General features: G+C 34.1%; 1 long non-coding RNA gene and 1 other non-coding gene across 3 annotated transcripts; both read left to right on the plus strand.

Moving 5' to 3' along the window:
* Positions 1 to 10437: 10437 nt before the first annotated feature.
* LOC101492093 (uncharacterized) lies at positions 10438 to 12446 on the plus strand. Of its 2 annotated transcripts, none has more exons than XR_003472747.2 (2): positions 10438 to 11011; positions 11521 to 12446. It is a non-coding gene; the product is annotated as an uncharacterized lncRNA (long non-coding RNA). The 2 variants fall into 2 exon arrangements; XR_012163218.1 differs by having other exon boundaries at positions 11535 to 12446.
* Positions 10893 to 10965, plus strand: TRNAF-GAA (transfer RNA phenylalanine (anticodon GAA)). Its single transcript has one exon. It is a non-coding gene; the product is annotated as a tRNA-Phe (tRNA).
* Positions 12447 to 14192: the final 1746 nt, after the last annotated feature.

The following is a 14192-nucleotide window of genomic DNA, read 5'->3' on the forward strand; positions in this document are numbered from 1 at the left end:
TTTTAAGGCACTATCGAATGAATAAATGTGATTATTAGAGCATGAATATTTATATATATATATATATATAAATATTCATGCTCTAATAATCACATTTATTCATTCGATAGTGCCTTAAAAGTTTATCGAGCTCAAAGAGGTGCTAAAGTGTCGAAGCAGAAGTCTAATAACATTACATGGATCTCAATAAAGTGCCCTCGTCAAACAAATAACATCGACTGTGGGTACTACATATTGAGATTCATGAAGGAGATTGTTGAGAAGAATAAAACTATTATCCCAGAAACGGTACGGTATTTGCATTATATGATTTTCATATATAAATTATCTATATATTTGATACTAACTTAATATAATATGTTCAATTTTTATATTGCAGTACTTTGCCAATTCCAGTCCATCATATTCTGAGGAAGATCTGATGGAATTAAAGGAAGAATGGTGTCAGTACGTGCTTGACATGAAAATTATTTGATTTTCTGGGAAATAGCTTGCTGCTGGGCAAGGGATCTGAATATTATATGGTAGCTAGTGCATATAATGTATATTCTGTTAGTTATTATATGTAAATGATCATAGGACACAATATATGAACATGCATATGGATCTGAATGTAGTTTAGGTTGTAAATTAGGTTATATATATATACGTATCTGAATGTAGGTAATTAGGTTGTAAATTAGGTTGTATATATGTATCTGAATGTAGTTACTTAGGTTGTAAATTACAGAGTTACATATATGTTAAAAAAGTTACAGAGTTCTGATTTATGTTCTACTGATTGTGTGAACTGCTTATGGTATTTGAATATGTTTTGTTGTTGTGTGCACTGATTGTGAAGTGATTTTGGATCAAAAATAATTTTGGGCACAAAGATAAAAGACAACGCTTTTTAAAAAAACTCCATTCATCCTTTGATATATAATGTTGATATATCTTTGGAGGTTCAGCATTTGTGTTTCCTTCTCTATCTTTTAGATAGAAATTTGAGAGATGGGATCTAAATCCACGATGGATTTTCCCAGCAACTCTCAAAACATATGACTTTCGTTCCTCATCAAGAACAAAAGTGGTCTGCAATGAAAACAATTATAAGTAATGTATTTTACAGAAAAAAAATTATAAATGACAAAAGAGTAGATCAAAATATTTACTTGAATGTCATTCCAGATGATATCTTTGGCATCCTTCAACGCCTTATCTCTCCAGTTGTCTATTGTTATTGGGACATTTTGACGAACAACAGCCCCAATGTAGCTTACAAACATGGAGCTGTTGGGGTCAACTGGCTGACCACTCTCGTTCCAGCCAACCTAATAAACTCATATAGTAAGTACATGCCCTAAACCCTAAAAAAAGATAAAAAAACACACAGCAAACAGAGTATATATAGTATACCTCAAATTTAATGCCACTGCTCCGTGCTTTAATCACCCTTTGCATGATAGTTGCACCACGTTTGACTTCTTTTTCGTAAGTCTTAGAGGTGCCAACTTCTTCATTTTGAACTTCTAAATCTTTGTTTGTATCCATTTAACTACAACAAGTTCAACATGCACTTTAGTATAACATCAACAAGCTCAACATGGATCATGCATTATTATAAACAAACTCAACATGTATCAGTATATCTTAAAAAAGCTCAACATGCATTCTAATGATTACAAAAATTTAATAACATCAATACCTGAATAATGATGGTTCGAAGAAAGACGAAATGCAAAGAAAAGAGGGTTTGCAGAAAGTTCACAGAAATATGGTTCACAGAAATACGGTTTGAAGAAATACGTAATGAGGGTTACGTATTTCAATGAAAATATATTGTGTGAAATGGGAGAGATGATCTTGGATGGAAATAAGGTTCGAAATGAAGGAGATGATCGTGGAAATAAGGTTCGTAAAGGACGGGATGATAGGGTTTGCAAAAGAAGAGAAGAAATGAAGGTTGAGATGAAGGTTACGTAATGAAGAGGAAACTGAAGAGGTAACTGTTATATATACGTAACACTTTTACAGCGCTTTTTATAAGCCTTTTACAGCGCTTATTTTGTAAAGCGCTCTAAAAGGCTTCTTTAGTTAAATTTTTAAAAGGCTCTTTTACAGCGCTTTTTTCAAATAAGCGCTGTAAAAGACCTCCGTGTGTTATTATGTTATTTGAATGCCTTTTACAGCGCTTTTTTCAAATAAGCGCTGTAAAAGACCTCCGTGTGTTATTATGTTATTTGAATGCCTTTTACAGCGCTTTTTTCAAATAAGCGCTGTAAAAGACCTCCGTGTGTTATTATGTTATATGAATGCCTTTTACAGCGCTTTCACACATAAGCGCTCTAAAAGGCTTCTTTAGTTAAATTTTTAAAAGGCTCTTTTACAGCGCTTTTTTCAAATAAGCGCTGTAAAAGACCTCCGTGTGTTATTATGTTATATGAATGCCTTTTACAGCGCTTTCACACATAAGCGCTCTAAAAGGCTTCTTTAGTTAAATTTTTAAAAGGCTCTTTTACAGCGCTTTTTTCAAATAAGCGCTGTAAAAGACCTCCGTGTGTTATTATGTTATTTGAATGCCTTTTACAGCGCTTTTACACATAAGCGCTCTAAAATGTCTCTTTATGTTAATTTTAAGAGGCTCTTTTACAGCGCTTTTCCCAAATAAGCGCTGTAAAAGACCTCCGTGTGTTATTATGTTATATGAATGTTTTTTAAAGCCTTTTACAGCGCTTTTCCACATAAGCGCTCTAAAATGTCTCTTTATGTTAATTTTAAAAGGCTCTTTTACAGCGCTTTTTCCAAATAAGCGCTGTAAAAGGCCTTATTGTTTTTGTGTTTTGTTATGTTATGTTATTTTTTAAACAAGCTCAACATGCATGCAAAACCCACATAGTAGTAACTGGTCACCACAAAAATCCCTTCCTCTTCACCAAACTCTTCTCCTTTTATGCATCTTCTTCACAAACATCAAAGCTTACTCTTTCACAATTCAATCTCCACCTCAACACCCTTTTTATCTCTTTACATTCTCTTTCCTTCTTAAATCGAAACTTAATTGGTATTCAGGATCATTGCCATGTTGCGAAAAATGGGTTTGTGTCTGGTGTTTTTGGGGATTCCCATGATGCGTACAAGGTGTTTGAAGAAATGGGTTTGTGTCTGATGTTTTTTGGATTCCCATGATGCGTACAAGGTGTTTGAAGAAATGGGTTTGTGTCTGATGTTTTTTGGATTCCCATGATGCGTACAAGGTGTTTGAAGAAATTAGGTGTCTGATGAATATTATTTTTAAAGCTTTTTTACAGCGCTTTGTCAAATAAGCGCTGTAAAATGTCTTTTTTACTCACTTTCAAAAGAGTCGTTTACAGCGCTTTGTGTGAAAAGCGCTGTAAAAGGTATAAAACACTCATTATTTTATTTTTAAAAGGATCTTTTACAGCGCTTTTTAAGATAAGCGCTGTAAAATGTCTCTTTATTTTATTTTTGTGTTTGGTTTATTTGGGTTGGGATGACATTAAAAACATTTTTATCATTGTTTATTGGATTAAAAATATTGTTATCATTGTCTTTATCACAATACTTTAGGAGATGATGAATTATTAGAAATGAGTATTCTGAAGAATCTATATATATATATGCACTGAGCAAAAGAGAATCTCTCTATTCAGTTCAGTTCAGTTCATGTAAATTACTAATTTATATTCAGTTCAGTTCATGTAAATCAAGCTAAATATAAAACACTCATTGTTACATGAACTTGGTATAAAACACTCAAATCAAGCTAAATATAAGCAGAAAATAAATTAATCAGAAAATAAATTAATCAGAACTTAGTATAAAACACTCAATTCAGATTACATGCATATTTACAATAACACAGTTCAGATTACATGCATAGCTTATATAAAACAATTAAACATATATATACATTAAGATGCCCTTCTTCTTTTCCTGGTGACATTCACATTTGTTTGTCCATTTACAATACGAAACGATGGATTAATCCAAATTCCCTCATCATGATCATCTCTAAGATATAAACCATCATCAGTTGAATCAATTTCATGTGGTTGTTGTGATGTTGCAAATAAAAGATCATTACCAACATCTTCATCATTATTGTTATCATCACTTATTTTATTGGTCGATAGGACAACAGACCATTTATCATTAGAAGGATCAGTGACATAAAACACTTGTTGAGCTTGCGACGCTAAAATAAAAGGCTCGTCTTTGTATCCCACCCTATTAAAATCGACAAGCAAGAATCCTGACTCATCAATCCGAACGCCATTATTATTATCGACCCACTTGCAACCAAATATGGGAACACGAAACATTGTGTAGTCTAACTCCCATATGCGCTCGATAACCCCAAAATATGATAGATTTGCATATATTGGGTTTTTGTCTTTTGCACTTGAGACATGCATCGCTTCAGCTACGAGAGTGACTCCACTATTTTGCATAGTGGTCTGATCATCTTGTTCTTTGGTATAAAATGTGTAGCCGTTAATAACATAACCAGTGTAAGAAAAGACATGTAAGCTCGGACCATTTGCTAGCCACCTCAATCTATTTGAAATTGATCCGGGGTCTATATCAAATTTTGACATTATGTGATTTTTTAACCATGTTACAAAACTTCGATTGTGCTCTCGAGTTATCCAATTTTGATTCCTATTCATGTTCAAACGAGATAACTGATCAATGTGTATTGTAACATACGGTTGAACCTCATCATCATTGTGCAGAACATACAATTGTGCCTGCTCCCATTCTGTCCTTGATATAGTCAGTAGTCTCCTTCCAGTTATCCCTTCTCCTGATAGTCTTCCCGAATGACGAGACATGGGAAGCCCTATGGATTCAACATTGGACAGATATTCAGTACAAAATTCAGCAGCCTCTTCAACAATGTATCGTTCAGCAATACAACCTTCTGGTCGACTTCTACTTTTTACGTACCCTTTTAATATTTTCATATATCGTTCTATCGGATACATCCATCTCATATAAGCTGGCCCACAAAGTTGTGTCTCCTTAACCAGATGAACAGTAAGGTGAACCATTATATCAAAAAACGATGGTGGGAAATACATTTCAAGCTCACACAAAGTAACAACAATTTCCCTCTGCAATGTCGGTAATTTCTGAGGGTCGATCACTTTACTACAAATTTCCCTGAAGAAGAAACATAATCTAGTTAAGGCTAGTCGAACTTTTTCAGGTAAAATGGAACGTATACCTATTGGTAGCAAATGCTCCATTATAATATGACAATCATGGGTCTTCAAACCTTTTAACTTGAGGTCTTTCATACAAACCAAATTTTTAATGTTCGAAGAGTATCCTTCTGGAACTTTAACTTCGTGTAGAAATTTACATAAAACAATTTTTTCCTTTCTAGATAGAGTATGAGCGGCTGGAGGTAGATATGTGCGATTTCCTTTCTTTACTGGAGCCAGTTCATTTCTTATTCCCATATCGACCAAGTCCAATCTTGCATTGACGCCATCTTTAGACTTTCCTGGAACATTGAGTAACGTACCAATAACACTTTCAAATACATTTTTTTCAATATGCATCACATCGAGGAAATGTCTTACATACAATGACTTCCAATATGGCAATTCAAAGAAAATTGACTTTTTCTTCCACCCAGTTTTCACCAGCTCTCCCGCAAAAGGTTTGCCAAATTTATTGGTCAAACCTTGTACTTTTTCAAGTATTTGATATCCAGTCGGTGCTAAAGGAGCTTTACCTTCCTCTGATTTTCCATTGAATGCATTTCTCCACCCACGATACTGATGACTATAAGGTAAAAATCTACGATGTCCAAGAAACACATTCTTCTTACAATGTTTCAACCGCATCCAATTTGTACTCTCTTCACATATAGGACATGCACACTGACCTTTAATGCTATATCCTGATAAATTACCATATGCTGGAAAATCATTAATTATGCCGAACAACATAACCCTTAAATTGAAACATTCTTTCTTATACCCATCATAAACTTCCACACCTGTCTCCCACATACTTTTTAAATTTTCGATTAGAGGAGTCAAGTATACGTCGATATCATTCCCCGGTTGTTTGGGTCCAGAAATTAACAGAGACAACATCATAAACTTACGCTTCATACATAACCATGGAGGTAGGTTATATATTACCAAAATCACAGGCCACGTGCTATGTGAGATGCTTTGAAGACCATGTGGATTCATTCCATCAGTAGAAAGTGCAAGTCTTAGATTTCTTGACTCTATCCCGAATTCAGGATACTCGTGATCAATTTTTGCCCATTGTGGGGAATCTGCAGGGTGTCGAAACATTCCATCTCTAATTCTTTCATCTGCATGCCATGTCAAGTGTTTTGAATCTTCTTCACTGCGATACATGCGCCTAAATCTTGGTATTATAGGAAAATACCACACGACTTTTGCTGGAGTAGATTCTTTCTTCTTATATCGAGAGACATTGCATTTCGGACACGCCTTAAGTAGTTCATATTCGTTTCGAAATAAAATGCAATCGTTAGGACACGCATGAATCCTTTCGTAACTCATTCCAATAGAACACAAAATCCGTTTAGCCTCGTAGGTCCGACTGGGAAGTTCATTATCATCTGGCAACATATCTTTTATGAGTGTTAATAATTCCGTAAAGCTTTTATCAGACCATCCATTACTCGCTTTTAAGTTGTACAACTTTAATATCGCTGACAGTCTTGTGAATTTAGTACAACCATTATATAATTCTTTCTCTGCATCACTCAACAAACTTTCAAACATTTTAGGACAATCTCGAAGATCTTCTTCAACTGCTTTTGCAATCTCATCAACTCGGTCCGGCTCATATGTATCTGTATCGAAATCAGTTGAAGCATATGTAGAACTATTCTCAAAATTAATGTTTCCTTTTTTTTTCTCACCATGTCTTATCCAACATGTGTAGCTTTGATCAATTCCATTACATACTAGATGTCCTTCTAATTCATCTTCTCTAACACGTTTTCCAAAACAACATTTTAAACAAGGACAAACTACTCTATTTGGATCTTTTGCATTCTTCACTGCAAACTCAACAAACTCCTTCACTCCAATTTCATACTCTTTTGACAATCGATTGGCTGAAATCCATTTCCTATCCATATTATACCACCTATATAAATGCAGTAACAAAAATAATAAGCTTTCAAAACATATCAACAAGTTTCAAAAAGAAACCAATATCAACTAACAATTTCAAAACAGAACAGATCATGTGGTATGAGTTTTTGACAATTTTTGACAATTTCAAAACATAACAGATCATGTGTAAAAAATACCTTAGACAACGTAGATGGCCGCACAGTACGTAGAGGATATTAGGGTTCGCAACGTATATAATTATTTGAAAGATGTAGAGGATATGAGGGTTTCCAACGTATATAATTATTTGAAAGATGTAGAGGATATGAGGGTTTCCAACGTATATAATTATTTGAAAGATGTAGAGGATATGAGGGTTTCCAACGTATATAATTATTTGAAAGATGTATTTTACAGCGCTTGTGAAAAACGCGCTGTAATAGGTAGTTAAATTCAATGAAAGCGCATGTGTTTTACAGCGCTTGTGAAAAAAGCGCTGTAATAGGTAGTTAAATTCAATGAAAGCGCATGTGTTTTACAGCGCTTGTGAAAAAAGCGCTGTAATAGGTAGTTAAATTCAATGAAAGCGCATGTGTTTTACAGCGCTTGTGAAAAAAGCGCTATAATAGGTAGTTAAATTCAATGAAAGCGCATGTGTTTTACAGCGCTTGTGAAAAAAGCGCTGTAATAAGTAGTTAAATTCAATGAAAGCGCATGTGTTTTACAGCGCTTGTGAAAAAAGCGCTATAATAGGTAGTTAAATTCAATGAAAGCGCATGTGTTTTACAGCGCTTGTGAAAAAAGCGCTGTAACTGATTCGCGAAAGCGCTTCCGTTTACAACGCGTTTTTGACAAGCGCTGTAAAATCCTTATAACGTGATGCGCAAACGTTATATGACCTACTACAGCGCTTGTTTTACAGCGCTTTACATAAAAAGCGCTGTAATAGGTTCCGTTATTTTTAAAATATAATTACAACAGCGCTTGTGTTTAGAAAGCGCTGTAAAATGGGCGCTGTTAAATGTCATTTCTGGCGTAGTGTAGGTGATGTGTAATTCAAGGATTTGAATTAGTGGTTAAATCCTTCTAAATAAGGAGATTGGATGTAGCTACCAAGTTGGTGGTGAACCATGATAAATCTGTTTGTGTCACTTTACTTATGCACCCTTAAGTTTATTGTTGCCTATGATTTCTTTAAGTATGATTGTTATTGCTTCTGTTCTAAGAAAATCACCAAACCCGAAACTGTTCTTGAATAAATAATTAAAAAAGAATCCAACTTAGACAAACACAATTCAACCCCATATTCTAGTGTTTGCACCTTCATAAATTTCCTCTCTTTAAAATTACATTCAAAGTGATTATTTACCAAACCCTTGATCGCATCCACCTATTCCACCCAATTATCTCTATTCTACAAAGCAATGATTTGATTTTTCCTTCTCCGTTCCTGCAAACTTGCATGAAATAAACTTAGTGTTAGCATTTCCCTCCCTCACCCACTTCTCTCTTTATTTTTTGTCTCAATAAACACCCATTAGGTCTAATTTTTTTCAAAATCTCTTTTCCACCTCCTTTCTCTTATCAGTATCCACATCAACCTCCTCATCACCCGCCAAGATATCCAATCCATTAAGTTCTTTGACTCTCTCCTCTATGTCTGACCCTATCCACCCAAACACTTCTCTATTCAAACATCTCAATTTATATTTCAAAAGTTTCAACTTTTCATTCAAAACAAATGCATTTCTCTCTTCCACATGGAAGGAACTCCAACACTTTTCAACAAACGACAAGAATTCTTTGTGTCCCTCCAACAGTTGTTATATATGAAGGGTTTAGGACCCCAATTGTCAATGGATTATTTCAACTAGATAAGAAAATGGTTAGAATTATCCCTATTTCCCATCCACTGACCTACTACCTTCCACATTTTCACCACCTTTAGATAGAAGGAATCTATTGATTCTACTCATAACATTCATGTCCTATCTAAAATAATAGTAAAGTTTTTTCTTAGTGGTGGAACATCGATCAAATTCATATCCTTCATGAAATCAGCAGAATTCCCCCATTTGAGAAGAATTTCAACCAATTTTCACCCATTGCCTTTCTGATTTAAGCAAGACTGCACTAAAATCACCTCCCAAACACCACTCCCATTTCTTACCGCCACTCTTCAAATCCACCAAATCATCCCACAACCTCCTTTTTTCCTTCAATTGAACTTGGAAAGTATATATTTACTATATAAAAGACATATCCCTCATTTTATATAAAAACCCTCACGAAACCATCACCATTCAAATTATATTTCACTGTAAACATCTCATCATCCCAAATTATCAACACTTTTCTAAAAAAACCTTGAGAGAGTTTCATCATCCATTTTGCTTTTTTCAATCCCCCCAAACTACTAGTTAATTCCTTAAACACATTAAACTTTCGTTTTCTTTTCAAAAGTCACAACCCAACAATGGATTTGTTGCCATTGTTACTCTTGCTCTTTGTATCACTCTTCGAGCTCATACATTTTCCATGACACATTGTCATATGATATTTTTTTGGACAATACAATGCTTATAACAAATCATTTATAATAATGTGACGAACACATTGGAATATTAATCATAATATAGAAACTAGAAAGTGATTGGACTGCTCTTGCAAGAGCGTGAACAATCTCATTGACTTATCTTCTATCAAGATCAACATGAGAATATCTATAAAAGTTCCAATAGAGACGTTTACAATCTTTGATATAGCCCCAAATTCAGTTACGTGATTCTTATTGTTGTAGAAGACGTCAACCACTTTTTTCGAATCTAACTCAATTATCTAGTACTAGGGGCAATCATGAACCCAACGCAAGGTGCTTCACCCAAATCCACAACACATAATGATGAAAACCAGCTTGTTCTTTCCAACACAAAGTGGCCAAATTGATCTCTATATCAATGTTAAACTTGTAGCGACTTGTGACTAGTTTTACCCAACAGATTCGTTTGCAGTCGCTATTGTTATAACAGCCAAATCCACAGGTGATGCTAAAACAAGAACTGTCACGCAGACAACCTTCCAATCATTAAGAAGTCGAGCTGCTCTCACACAAATTTGTGTGTTGGTCACCAATATGTTGTTCCAAAGTTTAGTATAAGTTGTATTTTTAATGAATATAAAAATGAAACAAGCTCACTCAACAGATGCTAGAGATTCAAAATGGTAAAATCTAAACATAGTGATTCAAACTCAGACCCTTGTAATTGATCTTTCAACTACATTTATATCTAAAAACTTAAGGATAAAGTGCTTAAGAATTTAATCAATATTTTATTAAATTAAAAAAAAATTGATTAATAATTTTCTAACTTCCATTTAACAGAAAGACCTAATTAAAAATAATATAATAATTCAGAGACATGTTTAGAAATTGCTTTTAGTTGAATAACCTATTTAACAATTCCAAAATAGTTCAACCACTTCTAAAATAAACTTGTTACATTTATTGAAGAGAGTACAACTAAAAGTGTCGTGAATTTGTCAATTTGCAAGCTCAATTGAGATGAGTGACATGCAACCCACAAAGTTTATTTGCAAGAAGCAAACGTTTTTACTAATTTGAAGGAAAAAGTTGAACAGACGTTGGATATGCTTCAATTCCAGTCTTTATTATACATGAAAACGAAACTAGTCGGAGACGCTTAGAAAGGTTACAACAAAAAGCACCAGTGATCTAGTGGCAGAGTATTCGGCGATAATTTCATATATGCGGGGATAGCTCAGTTGGGAGAGCGTCAGACTGAAGATCTGAAGGTCGCGTGTTCGATCCACGCTCACCGCATCTCAATTTTTGCTTTTTACTCTCTCATTCGATCAATCTTTCCCAGGTATACAATTTCTCGATTCTTCGCTTTGGTGTTTATATAATAATAATTGAATATAGTCAAAGTGTCGGTGCCGTGTCGGTTACCGGAACACGCTTTTGTTATGGAATTAGGTATAGCTTCAAGTTTTTGTTTAACTGAGTATTTCTATGTTTAACTGACTTATCACATCCTGATCCAGTGGTAGGAAGTAAGGCTGTTATGACTAAATGCAATGATAAAGGAAGCTTATAGTTATAGAAGCTTGAAGTGTCTTCTACTTTATTGTTTGTGTTATTATGTGAAAAGATTTATGATGTTTGATATGATTTATGAAACTGAGAGATAGGAAAGGGAGAAATTCTACTATAAAGAAGAATGCTGGGTCATATGTTGGGCACTAGAGTTCTTTGATTTCACTATAGAGGGCTAAATATGTAGGGTGCATCAACTAAATTGTACATAGAAATAAATATGTTTTAGTCTCCACGAAATTGGGGTCTTTTATTTGTCTGAAGTAAAAACAAAAACAGCCTCAAATTTGCAGGGAACTAAACATGTTTAACACTAGTAACTATGAAGAGGAAAGAAATGGAGAAGATTTTAACTCGTGTTTGGTTCTTGACTGAGTCTCATTATTCATCAGATGTACCTGTCAAAGCCAAATGGGACCTCACCTTCAGTATGAACTCAAATCTGATATTGTTTCCAGTGGCATGTTTGGCCTTGTTACAGGCGAAGATGATTTATTTGCTAATACCATCCTCTTACGCCTTGCTGATGGCTTTAGGAGAGGCAACACGGAGATCAGGCTTTCTGTTGTCAGAGTTTTCTTGATCGACCGAAAGCACCAAGATAACAGGAAGCACAAGCAGTGTAAATGGTTGTTGTCAATGGCCAGAGTAGCTAACTACTTGGAGTTGTTGAAGCGGGTGAAACTTTTTTCAACGGTGGAGATTCAGAGTCCAAGGCTAGCTCTGGTTCTGTTTGGTTGTTGGGCTGATTTTTCCAATGCCAATGCCCAGACATGATACTTGATACTTTCCAGCCTTGTTTCTCCTCATGATTGTGAGGTAAGACTAGCACCAACTTATGATCGAAGGTGTGTTTGCTGTCTAACACCGATACATATCATTACATTCAATTAATTCAATTTTTCAAATTATTACTGGTGTCGGTGTGTCATTATCGTGCCCGGTATTCGTGTTTGTGTCAGTATTATGAGTGTATTCATTTCATTATGAACGGGTGCGTTTATGCTTTGACATATAAGGTTGTTGGCCAGTTTTTATGCATATAAGGTTGTTGTTGGCCAGTTTTTTTGCCTATAAGGTTGTTGTTGGCCAGTTTTTTTGCATATAAGGTTGTTGTTGGCCAGTGTTAACCTTTTATGGTTTGATGCAGAGGTCTAGAGCTGATATCAAATTCTTCTAATGATGATTTTATTTTTATCATGCTATTCTCACTTTCAAAACTGGCATTTTTCTCTACACTTTTACTTCCACTCATCTAAGTGCTTTTTTATTTTATTTTATTATTATACTATGGTTTAGGCTTCCTATTTGGGTAGGCATAATGAAATGCTTCTTTTTCCATTGTTACATTGTAAAAAATTACACATGTGTCGGGAAAAAGAATTTATTTTTGGTTGTAAGTATACTTTTGGAGGACATTAAAACTGTGATATAATTTTTTTTGGAAGTATATTCTGAAGTGACTTGGAGGTAGAGAAAGAAACTCTCTAATAAAAGGGTTAAGTATCTACTCCAATAATTTATATCAACTTTTCATTACATGTTTGACAGACTGTTTGAACTTTTAGCCAAATTATCTAGCTTCATTGCCCCATTTGGCTTAAGAAAAACAAAACTTGCTTTTTTATTAAGTTGTAAATAATATATGAAATTTGTGAAACTCACTCTTCAAATTCTACTTCAACAAAACAGATAAACAACAAGTTAAGACTTTATTTGGGATCTGAAGGGGGAGTAGAGGAAGAGAAAGGCAGGGGAATCCCGCACATCATTCGAAAGTATTTTTTAAAGGGAATATAATTTAAGAGTAATAGAAAGGGAGAGAAAGAATTTTATTATTTATTCAAAGCCCTCCAAAATCCTCTAAAAAATCATTTTGCAATTTATTTTGAGTTCTTCTATATTCGAAGTTGGGGTCCTCCTGTCCTTCCTCTTCATTCCAAGCTCCCAAACAAAAGCTTGTGTAATTAAATGAAGCAATGAATGAAACCAACGCAAAAATAATTTGACACTTTATTTAAAAATTGACTCATTGAACTCGATTCATGAACTAAATGAGTCGACTTTGAGCTGAAAATTGTGCATGCATGTATGTTATACCCAATTCAAAGTGTTTTTGTGTAAAGTAATTTTCTAATAGCTTGGATTCAGGGGAACTTCCTTGTTTCATTTCTACAACGAGAATTAACTCCACACGTGCAAGAAACGGCCTTATAGTAGTTTGTCATTTAAAGTCCCATGTAGACAAGCCCTGAAACTCTCACTATCTAAATACGAAGCTTGGAAAGGTGATTGGTCAGATGATGAAATAGTTGAACTAAACAAGTTGTTATTGGTTTCTGAATTACTTAAATGTATAATAGTATAAAATTACTTTTTTTTTTTTATAAGAAATATATATTCAAATTTCAACTTGTGTGCATATTTAATTATCAGAAATGTTTAATCTCGAAATCACATACATAACGAATACTTTGTGAATGTTTTTGATAGGCCATTAAACTTTGACCCCTCATGTAACTTTAACACGTTGACATTGTGAAATTTCACGAAGAAATTCTTCGCGATATATAATTGTGCTCTTCGCGAAGAAATTTCCCAATGTCTGTGAATGTTTAGTTTTATTGAACCCGGCTTGCACCATTTTATAAATGAAAGTTTACAATATTTCCCTTAAAATATGAAATTTTTACAAAACATTAGAATTTTTTGTCTTACTTATCAAGGTAGAGATAATGAGATGTTTTTGGAATATCACATGAATTCAAAATGCAGATCACATGTGTTTCGCTCTTACACAATCTGAAGATTAACCAGGGTTAGTTATTTGGCTATGCAAACAACCCAATAGTCTATGTCCTTTCATCGAGAGTTCTAAATTTTATTTTGTACAATAGAATAAAATGAAGGTAATTTTTAGTTAAATAAATTTTTAATTTCTATAAAATTAC

This window comes from Cicer arietinum, chromosome 5 (genome assembly GCF_000331145.2).
Source record: "Cicer arietinum cultivar CDC Frontier isolate Library 1 chromosome 5, Cicar.CDCFrontier_v2.0, whole genome shotgun sequence".
NCBI classification, from domain to species: Eukaryota; Viridiplantae; Streptophyta; class Magnoliopsida; order Fabales; family Fabaceae; genus Cicer; species Cicer arietinum.